The sequence below is a fragment of the Chlorocebus sabaeus genome, chromosome 8 (genome assembly GCF_047675955.1).
Source record: "Chlorocebus sabaeus isolate Y175 chromosome 8, mChlSab1.0.hap1, whole genome shotgun sequence".
Lineage (NCBI taxonomy): Eukaryota > Metazoa > Chordata > Mammalia > Primates > Cercopithecidae > Chlorocebus > Chlorocebus sabaeus.
The window spans coordinates 105,606,769-105,619,440 of NC_132911.1; the positions used below are offsets into that span (position 1 = coordinate 105,606,769).

The following is a 12,672-nucleotide window of genomic DNA, read 5'->3' on the forward strand; positions in this document are numbered from 1 at the left end:
TATATCTCTATCTTTTTCTTTATATATCCACACAAATGAAGAAAAAGAAAGAATGGGGGGAAGTAAAAGGTGGGAGAAAGAAGTATATTTGCTCAGCATGGCTCCCGTAACAAAGTCCCACACACTAAGTGGCTTAAGCAACAGAAATTCATTTTCTCACAGTTATGGAGGCTAGAAGTCCAAGATCAAGGTGTCAGCAGGGTTGGTTTTATCTGAGGTCTCTTTCCCTTGGCTTGTAGATGTCTGTCTTCTTCCTGTGTCTTCACGTGGTCTTCCCTCTCTACATCTCTATGTCCAAATTTCCTCTTCTTTTAAGGATACAAGTCATACTGGATTAGGGCCCACCCTAATGACCTCATTTTAACCTAATCACCTCTTTAAAGACCATCTCCAAATATTGTCACATGCTGAGGCTTTGGAGGTTAGGACTTCAACATATGAATTTGCAAAGAGGACACAATTCACACATACCAAGGAGAGAAAGAAAATAAAAAAGGAAAAAAAAAAAAAAGAAGAGGAAGAAAGGGAGAAGGTGATGTATCAGTTGGGAGTGATTTCCTCTGCAAGTGATAGAAATTAACAGTTCATTAAAATAGAGCTTTGCTTTTATCACTAACATTAAGTCTGAGTATGGGTGGCATGCTCACGTTGGTTGAATTGATAAAAAATGTCATTAAAAGCCAGTCTCTGTCACTCTGTCACCTTTGGAACTATCCTTATGTTAGTTGCCTCTTGGTCACAAGATGGCTATTGTAGTCCTAAGGCAGAAAGACAGGGAAGGGGGCTGTGCCAGTGATCTTCCTCTTACCTCTGTCCTCTTGTATAGAAGCAAAATCTTTCCCCAAAGACACCCAACCTATTTCTACTTATATCTCATTAGCCAAAACTAGAGCATGTGGCCAGCCCCAGCTGCCAGTGAATCTGGCACAGCAAATATCTGGTTTTTCAGAACCTCTGGTAACAGGCAGCAGCAAGGGGTGGCTTGAGAGAGCTGCTGGATGAGCCCATCAAACACATCTATCCCAGGGAGGGAGAGAGACAGAAAGGAGAGAAAAAAATAGGAGGTGGTTGGGGGTAAGATGAGAAAAGAAAAAGAAAGTTATCTGTATTCATTATGAAATACCATACAAAAAAAAGTAGTTTTTGTACACAGCCATCCCATGGTGTTCCCCTGTCCTACTGATCGGCTATTATAATACCCAACAGCTTGCTTAAGGGTTTAGATGATTGCTCAGCTTTTGGTATAAACATATAATACGTATTTAACGATTGCCTCTAGATAAAGAGTTATGTGCACAATAAATCATATACCCCTAGCATGTAACACAGTACTTGGCACATAGTAGGTAAGTACTAAATATCTGTTGAACAAATGAGTCAAACTAGTCCAGGTAATTGTGGGAAGAGTACACAATATCTACTCAAAAAGATATCATGAGGATTCGCTGTGGGAACTTCTTAGAAATGCAAATTTTCAGGTCTCACGCTAGACCTACTGAATCAGAACTAGACAGAGTCAATACTCTGTGGTTTAAACACCTTCCAGGGGATTCTGATGCATGCTAAAGCTTCTGAGTATGTGCATGTACACGTGTGCTTGTGCACACGCGCGTGCGCGCGCGCGCACACACACACACACTGCCCTTCATAATTTTAGGGCCATGAATATTTTATTTACTGCAGCTTCTCTTCTTCTGTGCTACATTGATCATCTGAAGACACTATTTTGTTCTATGAATCTTTAAAGATTGTGAGTTTTTTTTTTGTTTTTTGTTTTTTGTTTTTTTTTTGAGACAGAGTCTTGCTCTGTCACACAGGCTGGAGTGCAGTGGTGCAATCTTGGCTCACAGCAACTTCCACCTCCTGGGTTCAAGCCATTCTTGTGTCTCAGCCTCTGCAGAATAGCTGGGATTACAGGCATGTGCCACCATGTCCAGCTAATTTTTGTATTTTCTGTAGAGCTGGGCTTTTGCCATGCTGGCCAGGCTGGTCTTGACTTCTGGCCTCAAGTTATCTACCAGACTCAGCCTCCCAAAGTGCTGGGATTACAGGCGTGAGACACCATGCCCAGCTGAGGATCTTTTTAAAAATTTTAAATGTTAAATTGTGAAATATTAAAATATAAAAGAAAGTACAGAGAAAAAACATAGCACCCATATGCACACTCCTCAGATTTAACAAACGTTAACATTTGCCATACTGGCTTGCAAGTCTTTTGAAAGTTGCTAGGCCCAGCACTGTTCTCTTCCACCCTTCCATGCTTCTCTGACAGCACGTCTCTATTCCTGAGCATCCTGACCTTTTCCTGTGGCTTCCTAAAGCCCTGGGCCAAGAGAATTCAAGCACCTGTGGAAGTACATATTCTCACTGGCATTCCACCAGGGGCCAAGTTACTAGTAATTTTCATTACCTGGAGCTTTAATCCCCTTTCCCTTAAGTTCCAGTGGTATATGCTGAGATGACTTTATGCTCGGACACCCATGAGAGAGGTTGGGAGCAAACTGAATTGTCAATAATATCATGTGCTTCTCATCTGAAATGCAACTCTAAATTCTTTTTTTTTCTTAGAGATGAGGGCCTGGCTCTGTGATACACACTGGAGTGCAGTGGCACAGTCAGCTCACTGCAGCTTCAACTCCTGGGCTCCAGCAATCCTCCTGCCTCAGCTTCCCCTGAGTAGCTGAGATTACAGACACACACCCTCATGCCCAACTAATCTTTTTTATTTTTCATAGAGACAGGGTGTCACTGTGTTGCCAAGGCTGGTCTCAAACTCCTGGCCTCAAGTGATCCTCTCGCCTCAGCCTCCCAACGTGCTGGGATTACAGGAGTGAGCCACTGGACCTGACCCTCTAAATTCTTTTGCCTTCTTAAGCTCAAGAGCAATGTTCTTTCAGATGAGACCCACTACAGAGAGAGAAAAGAGTGAAGCAAATTCAGCTAGCGACCAGAGAGAGGGGAGTTCTTACTCTAGCAATATTGTGCAGGGTGCTTGTTCTCTTTGCACCTTTTATTCCATCTAAAGAAGGAAAGAGAATACTACCCGATTCTTAAATATAATTAGGTTTATGAAGTACTTCCACACATAGTGTCCCATCTGATACTGCCATTTGATGACAACTAGTACCCTTACAGATTGTCTGTCCTGTTGCCCACTGTGTTCCCAGTACCCCAACTGTGCTTGTATACCATAGACCTCAATTAATGTTTGTTAAAGAAATGAAGGACAGGAGGATGCTTAAAGTGGCAGCTACAGAATCTCCATGAAGGGCAGAGGTGACTGTCTAGTTGGAAGGCAGGGGCAGTGCCACTCAAAACAGTTCATAGAGTCAGTCTATGAACTGTTTGTTTCTTGTTGTGCACTACTTTCTTTGAGAAAGTCTTAGTTTGAAAAAATGTCAGCTGAACTAAAGAGTGAGCCCAGTAATGTATTTGATTTACATTCGGATTTAAGTTCTTTATCTCAGTGCAGACCAGTAACAAAGAGTTCTCAGGATGGATCTGCCTGTGGACCATGCTTGGAGGACCCCTGGGCCAGAGGAGCCAACTTGAAGCTGCCTGTGCTCTGTGTCCACTTTTTATTATACTTAATTGTACTGAGTTCATTATGGGTTACTTGGGGGAGAAGCAGATGGATGTTATGGGATGACTACAACCCTCTCCACACAAGTCATCCCTATTGGTCTCACTGAAGCTCAAGGATTATACATTTCAAATACTCTTTCTTTTTCATTGATTGTAATTGTAATTGTACATATTTATGGGGTACAGGTAATATTTTGATACAGGCATATAATGTGTCATGGTAAAAGCAGGGTAATTGGGATATTCATCACCTCCAACATTTATCATTTCTTTGTGTTGGAACATTCCAAATCTTCTCTTCTAGCTATTTGGAAATACACAATCGATTATTGTTAACTACAGTCATCCTACTGTGCTATCGAACAATATAGAACTTATTCTTTCCATCTAACTGCATTTTGTACCCATTAACCAGCCTCTCTATATTTACCCTCCTCTGCCCCACCACTCCCAGGCTCTGGTAACTATCATCCATTCCACTCTCTACCTTCATAAGATGATCTTTTATTAACTCCCACATAGGAGGGAGTACATGTGATATCTGTCTTTCTGTGCCTGGATTGTTTCACTAAACATAATGTTCTGCATCCATGTTGCTGCAAATGACAGAATTTTAATCTTTCTATGGCTAAATAATATTCCATTGTGTATATATATGCCACATTTTCTTTATCCATGCATCTGCCAAAGAACACTTAAGTTGATTCCACATCTTGGCCACTGTGAACAGTGCAGCAACAAACGTGGGAGTGCAGATATCTCCTCATCTTACTGATTTCCTTTCTTTTGGATATATACCCAGCAGTGGGATTGCTAGATCAGATGGTATTATATTCCTGTTTTTAGTTTTTTGAGGACTCTCTATCCTTTTTTCTGTAACGTCTGTACCTATTTATATTCCCACTAATTGTATACAAGAGTTCCCCTTTCTCCACATCCTTGCCAGCATCTCAGATAATCTTTAATTGCAAGATCCTAGAGTAATACTTTTTGTTTTGCAACTAAAGCCCTTCAACTGAGAAGAATGGAAGATAGTTTTGAGAGGAAGGAGCCTCTGGCATTTGTTGGCATGTTAAAGTTGGTTGGCCTGGTTCTACTGCCATGCCAGTTTTTCTTCAAGCTCCCCCTCCACCCCGCAACATCAGGAACCTGGATCATTCTAGCTCTATTTGGGTGAGCTTAAATTGCTTTGTAAAGATTATCTAGTGCCTATCTTGGCCACCAATGCATCCCAGACCACTCTGGTGACATCAAGACAAGCAGAGCCTGACAGTCTAGAACTTTCTGCATGATCATTCTAGGCCAGTGGTTCTCAGACTCTAGCAGCATTAAAATCCTCTGTAGGGCATTTAAAACACAGATCACTGACTCCATCTACTTCTAACACAATCTGTCTGTGCTGAGGCTGAAGAATTTGCATTTCTAAAAAGTTCTCAGGTGACGCAGTTGGCCTGGGACCACACTTTGAGAACCACTCTTCCAGGTACTCAACACAGGTGACCATGGTGGGAGTGGACATTTTCCATTCCAGCCATAAGCAGTATTTTTGCCTACTTACTCCAGCAGAGACTGCAGGTTGTCACCAAATATCTACTATCTTTTTCTTCTTTACCGACAGAACACCAGTGTTATTAACAACATACCCAGCCTTAAAAACACTACATTTTCCAGACTTCTTTCAGCTAGAGGGGTCCATGTGACACAGTTTTTATGAATAAAATGTAAGTGCATGTCACCAAGTGGGACTTCTAGAAAGTTCGTTAAAGAAGCTTGCCTGACTCTTGCTTTGTTGCTGTCTTTCACCAACAAATTTTCCACCACAAATGACTCAATTCCTTTCCCTTCTTCTTCTTCTTCTTCTTTTTTTTTCCCTTAAGTCAGGTCAGACAGGTAATGTGTCAATGTTGTAACAAGGTTCAGAGGGTGGCACATCTCACACACGCACATGAACACACAATTATCACACTCCTGAGCTACAACAGGATCGCCTTCCCTTCTTCTTTAGTGGGATATGGACATGATGCCTTCTAGAAGGGGTTCCTCCATCTCGAGACCACTGGTGACAAGCAAGTGCCAAGGATGCTTGAGAGGACAGAGGCGCCTGGGTCTCTTGCAGCATCATGGCTGTCATGCCAGCTCTAGACTCCCCATCTCTAGACCTCTGATTATATGGGAACGGGAAAACCCCTCATTTAATTATTTAAGCTATTGCTTCGGGGTCCATGTTATTTTTAGCCAAGGAAATTCTTAACTAAGATACCTACCATGTTAAAAACCAGTGCTAGACATGAAGATGGAAAACATATGTTTCCTGTCCTCAAAGAGCTTTGATGTAGCTTTGAAGACAGGAAAGAGACACAGCTCCTGGGTGAACATGGGACCCAGGGAGACTTAAGGTTTATGGCAACCAGAACACCTCCCAGATGTCCTAAGGAGTTGTTTTGAAAATATTCAGATCAGGGAAGAGAGCATGGAGTTGAGGTATGAGGCCGAATTTAGGGATCTTAGATAAGACAATTTAACTTCAGGCATTTACACTCATAAAAAACAGTGGCCCTTGAAAAGAAGATGCTGGGAAGCGTTCAGGTCTATAGTAGGGATGGGGAGTGGTATAAAAGGGAAAAGAGAAGGAACAAACCTTACAAAAGTTGCTATAAAGAGATTTTGGAGGTTCAGTGAGGAACACGGAGTGAGACAAGCATGTGGTTTTGGTCAGGGAGGACAGTGGTTTGAAAACATTTTCAAGCCATGGAGCCCTTATCTCAGGAAAGCATCATAAGAAAAATAGCTAAAAATTGAGCTATTCTGGTTCAATAAGTTGTAGAGAACCCAGAGGCTCAGCTAACAACCTTCCCTTTCCTATGGCACCTCAGGGTCTCCACAGAGCAGCAGGGAGCTATAGGAACCAATGTATGGGGGAGAACAGGAAGGGAAAGGTGGAAAGTGAAGTGGCTTGGATACTATAAAATAATTCTGGAATGAGGAAACAAGAGCAAACTTGAAAAAAGTTTTGTCTGGAGATTTAGGAGATCTGAGCTCTAGGTGAGCTATTAACTCTCAAACAGACACAGTAAGAAGCTGTTGGACCCCTCAGAAGATCCATTTCCAAGATGCTTTCCAGACCTAAAAGTGTTTGGTACTAATTTTAGGGAAATTATATTTACAAAAGAAGTGGTCATGATTCCCAGAATCTATGGGTTTTATAGGGAGAGTCACATTGAAATGGTCCTAAGATTTTTAATGTTTGATTGCTTTCTGCTCTTGAAAGTTAAAGTTTCTCTAACTCAGTGCCTTCTCTGTTTTCCATTTAAAGGATAAGATTTACAATATTAACTTCAATTTTTTGCATGTATCTAGTGGTAACAAAGAAAAATGAAAGGTAAAATCCAGCCTGGAATATGTTGTTCTACAACATTGCTTCAAAGAATTTTAAGACAAATGAATAGAATTTGGTATCTGTTTGACCCAGCAATCCCATTACTAGGTATATACCCAAAGGAATATAAATAATTCTGTTATAAACATACACGAACACATATGTTCATTGCAGCACTAGTCATGATAGCAAAGACATGGAATCAACCCTATGCCCATCAATGATAGACTGGATAAGGAAAATATGGTACATATATGCCATGGAATACTATGCAGCCATAAAAAGGAATGAGATTATGTCCTTTGTAGGAACATGGATGGAGTTGGAAGTCGTTTTCCTCAGCAAACTAATGCAGGAACAGAAAACTAAACACCGCATGTTCTCACTTATAAGTGGGAGCTGAACGATGAGAACACATGGACACGTTGTGGGGGGACCAACATACACCAGGGCCTGTGAGGGATGGGGAGGGAGAGCATCAGGAAGAACAGCTAATGGATGCTGGGCTTAATACCTAGGTGATGGGATGATCTGTGCAGCAAACCACCATGGCACATGTTAATCTATGTACAAACCTGCACATCCTGCACATGTATCCCTGAACTTAAAATAAAAGTTGAAGAAAAAAAAAGAATTTGGTATCTGATTTAAAAAGCACTAGGAATTTGTAACTACCTTGGTTATTTATAAGATAAAAATTACATGTTGATTCATAGTATAAATATGGAGCTATTAATTTGTAAAGTGGTCTGTAATCAATTTTTGTCCATTATTCCTAATGTCATTCTGTAAAAGGTCTTCATTTCCCTGCTCATTTTTCAGATAGGAAACCAGAAAGACACAAAAGTAAAATTCAGTTAACACAGCTAGATGATAGTAGTAACTTGCCTGGCTGTATTAGCATAGGAACGGAAGTCTCCTGCATTCTAATCTTTCTACAATTAGCCAACTGTGATGGAAAGAATCATTCATTCCATAAATCTGCCCTGAACAGAATTATGAGCAAGCAGAGACAAGCCAGCACTGGCTTCTTTTATCTTTGCTGCCATGACTGGCATTGAATTTGAAAGGAAGAGCTACAGCAAAGGCAGGGGCTCTGAGCAAGGGAAGACAGTGCATTCACACTGAAGACAGGGGCCCTTCCCTGTGTTTCTCCAGCCATTCACAAAATTCAGGCAGTTCTTCTACATTCAATAAAACCAATTTAAGAGGTGTTTTGTTTTGTTTTGTTTTTTTTCCCCAGAGACTATTCATTCAAGGTACTTTCCACATCTGATTAGCCATTCCCTTGTCACATCTGAAGAGGCCTCTGGACTAAGCAAGTACCTAAGTCCAGCTCTGCCTGGTGTTATCCAGAAAGATCAGCTACCATGCTTTGGAGTCCGTGTCACTGAAGAGGCTTCTGAAAGAGCCAAAGGAGTGTCACAGGCCTGGGCATCAGTCCCTACCCTGCAAAGGAAAATTCTCACTTGATCTGGGATTGTCTCCCTCAGCTCTCTAATGTCCTGAAGCACTCCTTAGATGAAGCAGAACCCAGGTGACTCCTGTGTCAATGCACTTCCAAGACACTAGGAGATGGCTGATGTCACCAGCCATCTCCTGCTCGCCTGCTGCATAAATGAACCTAACATAGAACAAATTGCTTCTTAACAGGTTTTATTTTTTGTAAGTAAATGATGAGAGAAAAAGAGAACAAGTTTGTGCAGAGCCCATGAGGGGAAAAAGATCACTACACACTTATTTTAAAGAAGAATTTGTGTGAAGTTAATGTTTCCTGAATGCAAGGCTACCTGGGAAAGAAAAGGATCTGCAAATCTATAGGCTGTTGGGGGCTCTTGGATGTTTTCACAAAATAAAACAAAAACAATGACAAAACCCCACAAAAGTTACTATATCTTGAGCCATAATAAGGTTGAAGATATAAGAACATTTGTAAAGACTTGGAACAACTTTTACCTATGTTGTATGTTTACTTTCTCATGATGCATCCTTTCATCACATCATTTTCAATGACTATGTATGAAGCAAAGGGTAGAAGATACGCTTTTCTGATTTTTTTAAAGTTAGGTCTTTGGAAGGAAGATAAATGCATAAACATAAAACATAGCATCTTTAATGAAAGCAGCAGTAACAATAATCAGTCCAGTTCCAAGGTTAGAAAGTCATTTAATGAGAAGACCCAGATCAACCGTTGTCCAGTTGGATCCAGCAGGGTGTTACTAGGGTTTACTCAAGAAAGGAAAAGTTTCATGCCCAAATGCATTTGAGAAAATATTGGACTAAATGTTCTGTGTTTTCTATTTTTGTTTTTGTTTTACTTCAAGGCAATTGAAAGCCTTATCAATGTTTCAACATGTTTAGTAAATCTCAAAGCAGAGATAAAATATAAAGCATTTCCCAAATTTATTTGATCACAAAAACCTGTTATTCCTGGAGAATCTTATGAGATTAGGTTCTTTAGCTTACATTTTGGGAAATGCTGAACTAGATTATAAGACAAATCTATGAATTTCTGTAAGGAAGAAAGAGAGTGAGGGAGAAAAGAAGTGAAGAAATAACAAAATGCAAAATCTTAGCTCACCTAAAGTCGCAAGCATCTTATGAAATCACTGTTCATACAATATTTCTAGATGTAAAGAGAGAGGGAAGTGTATGGCATTCTCATTAAATTGAAAAAAAAATAGTAAGTGTGACGAAAGCACTTAGCATTGTCACCCATAACTCTCTTGTCTACCCTAGCTCTCTTGTTTATCATATTTACTTTTGAAACTAAAAACTAAATATAAATAAATATACTAAAAAATAAAATAAATGATGGCAATACAATGTTAAGGTTATGAATAATCAAACTCTGTCTTGGATTTGCCCCCTGAGAACTGACTGGACCCACCCATACTCCATATCTGCCTCTGCACACAGGCAGACTGCAAACACCCATTAGTATTCTCAGCAGCCACTCGAGACCTCCTGGATCCTTTGGGTTAGCATTGATCACACCAGGCACCAGGCTAAGCACTCAGAGTACACTATCTCATTTAATCTTTACAACAACTCCATGAAGCTGGGGTATTGATTTTATTGTATGGTATTACGGTCTCAATATGTCCTGAAATTTATGTTAAACCCTAATTTCCATTATAGCGATATTAAGAGATGGGGCATTTTGAGAGGTGATTAAGTCATGATGGCTCTGCCTTCATGAATGGGACTAGTGCCCTTATAAAACAGGGTGAAGGGCACATTCTTGCCCCTTCTACCATAGGAGGACAATTCACCCCTTCCACCATGTGAGGATGCAGTGAGAATGAGGAACAGGCTTTCACCTCACTGAATCTTCTGGCATCTTGAACTTGAACTTCCCAGCCTCCATAACCACAAGCAATAATTTTCTATTATCTGTAAATTACCCAGTCTAAGGGATTTTGTTATGGCAGCCTGAATGGACTGAGACGCATGGATAAGGAAGTGTGAATTCAGCAGACAGGCATTAACTTTCTCAAGGGAGTTATATTTGCCAGTCTGGAGCTCCTTCTCTGATACACTGTACTATGTTCTTTCCACTTCCTTATTCTCCTAACTGCTTTTATGTCCACCTCTGAACTTCTGGCCTCTGTGATGCCGTTGGTCTCTCAGACCTCAGGCTGGTCTTGGCCTTTCAACCTTGCCTTTCACTATCAGATGCAGGTGTGTCTGTCCTGAAACCCAGCTCTGGCTCTGGCAAACCAGCTGACATCAATCATGTGGCTGGAACCTTCTTCAGAACAATGGAGGCCAGGGCGGGTGACTCACTTCCATTCAGTCTCTATCTTTGGGGCAGATCCACCATGAGACATAACTTACCAGAAATCCAGTTACAAGGAGAAATGAGTATTGAAGACTAAGAAACGCATTTTGCAGCAGGCGCTTGCTGTACTGTGGCAGTGTCCATACATAGGGCAGCTGGAACAGAGGTCACAAGCTGAGAAGCTTCTCTGAGGCACGCAGGAAATTTAAGTAGATAGTATGGTCTGCACTGGTGGGGACTGTGGAAATTGGAGAGCAGGTGCCTCACCTAAACAGCTGATTGTTGCTCAGCTGTTGTTGCCATATTGGGAATTCGAGCCTAATGATATCTGGTATTCCTATTTTCAAAAGAAGTCAGGAAATGCAGATTTCTACATAAATTTTTCAGACTTCTGAATTGTGTATGGGCCATACAAAATACAATTGCAGGTCAGTGAACACCCTCTGATCCAGAATAACGATTTGCGAGACAAGTTGTTTGTGAGGCAGCATTACATAGTAGTTAAAAGCACACAATTTTTGAGCCAGACTGCCCATGTCCAAACCCTGGTCCCATCACTCACTAGCTTTCATTTCACTTCTCTTTGTTTCAGTTTCCTCATCTGTAAAATAAAAATAATATCGGTACCTACCTCATAGGGTTTCATGAGCATTAAATAAATTAAAACCCATAAAATGCTTTCAATACTATCAGGCATTAAGTTACATGGTAAATAAGTGTTTAAAACAAAAGTTCAAAGATAATAAACAAGAAAACAGAAAACCTGACAGGCCAGCTTTGGAACCTTCTGGATGGCAGACCTACTAACATTTCTCCCTTTGGCTGGGATGAAAAGACATTTGGGAACAAAAGATCCCATAAAAATAAATGAGAAGAAGTGAAACACCTTCATTATGGCAATTTTGGTGTCAGAGCCTAAAAGACAGAGGGATCAAAATATTACAGTACTAAAACCTGATGGTTTCAGGTAGCAATGAGATTTAAGCTTATTAAAATGTATTTATTTCTGGTGTTAATAACCCTTTACAAGACCTGGGCAATTTTGAAAGAAGAAAAGAAAATGGTTCTCCCTGTGGACAAGAAGAAACAAATGACGATTTAATTTTCTAATTTGGAGTGAACTAAGTTGATCCCTAGGTTTTTGCTGGGGGGGCCAGGGCGGGGGAGTCCAGTGGAAAGCAATTGCTAGAGAGTGGGGCTTGTTCTTTGCTAACAGAAAAGGTGCAGAGTGTGGAATGAAAACTCAATAGCCTCCTCTCTTCTCAAGAGACAATAGACTTCCATCTGTTTAAACCTCCCCAGGGGACCCTGCTTACCCCCATTTCCATTTACTCTCCTTTCCACCAACCTAGGGTGACATTAAGAAAACCAAATCCATTTGAAACACAAACTCTTACACATCGAAAGTCAGGGGAGAAGCCTGGTTGACCTGTAAGCCACTGCATGAGGCACAAAGATGCAAAAAGGAACTTTCAGGAACAACTGCTGCTCCGAGGACTCTATGCCAGATATAACACCTGCTTTGGCGCGAATGCAGGCTGGAGCCCCCTAAGAGGAGGAATATAAAGTATGTTTAAAATGTGAAACCTGGCCAGGCATGGTGGCTCACGCCTGTAATCCCAGCACTTTCGGAGGCCGAGGTGGGTGGATCACGAGGTCAGCAGATCGAGACCATCCTGGCTAAAACGGTGAAACCCCGTCTCTACTAAAAATGCAAAAAATTAGCCAGGCGTGGTGGCGGGTGCCTATAGTCCCAGTTACTAGGGAGGCTGAGGCAGGAGAATGGCGTGAACCCGGGAGGCAGAGCTTACAGTGAGCCGAGATCGCGCCACTGCACTCCAGCCTGGGCTACTGAGCGAGACTCCGTCTCAAAAAAAAAAAAAATAATAATAATAAATAAAAATATAAAAAAATAAAATGTGAAACC

The 12,672-nt window shown here is 41.1% G+C and overlaps 1 protein-coding gene and 1 non-coding gene across 3 annotated transcripts in view; both read right to left on the bottom strand.

Annotated features, from left to right (window-relative positions):
- NCALD (neurocalcin delta) overlaps positions 1-12,672 on the bottom strand; it is a 453,797-nt gene that overhangs the window by 169,549 nt on the left and 271,576 nt on the right. The gene's annotated exons all lie outside the window — the stretch shown is intronic.
- On the bottom strand, positions 5,466-5,570 carry LOC119624975 (small nucleolar RNA U13). The gene has a single exon (XR_005241134.2). It is a non-coding gene; the product is annotated as a small nucleolar RNA U13 (small nucleolar RNA).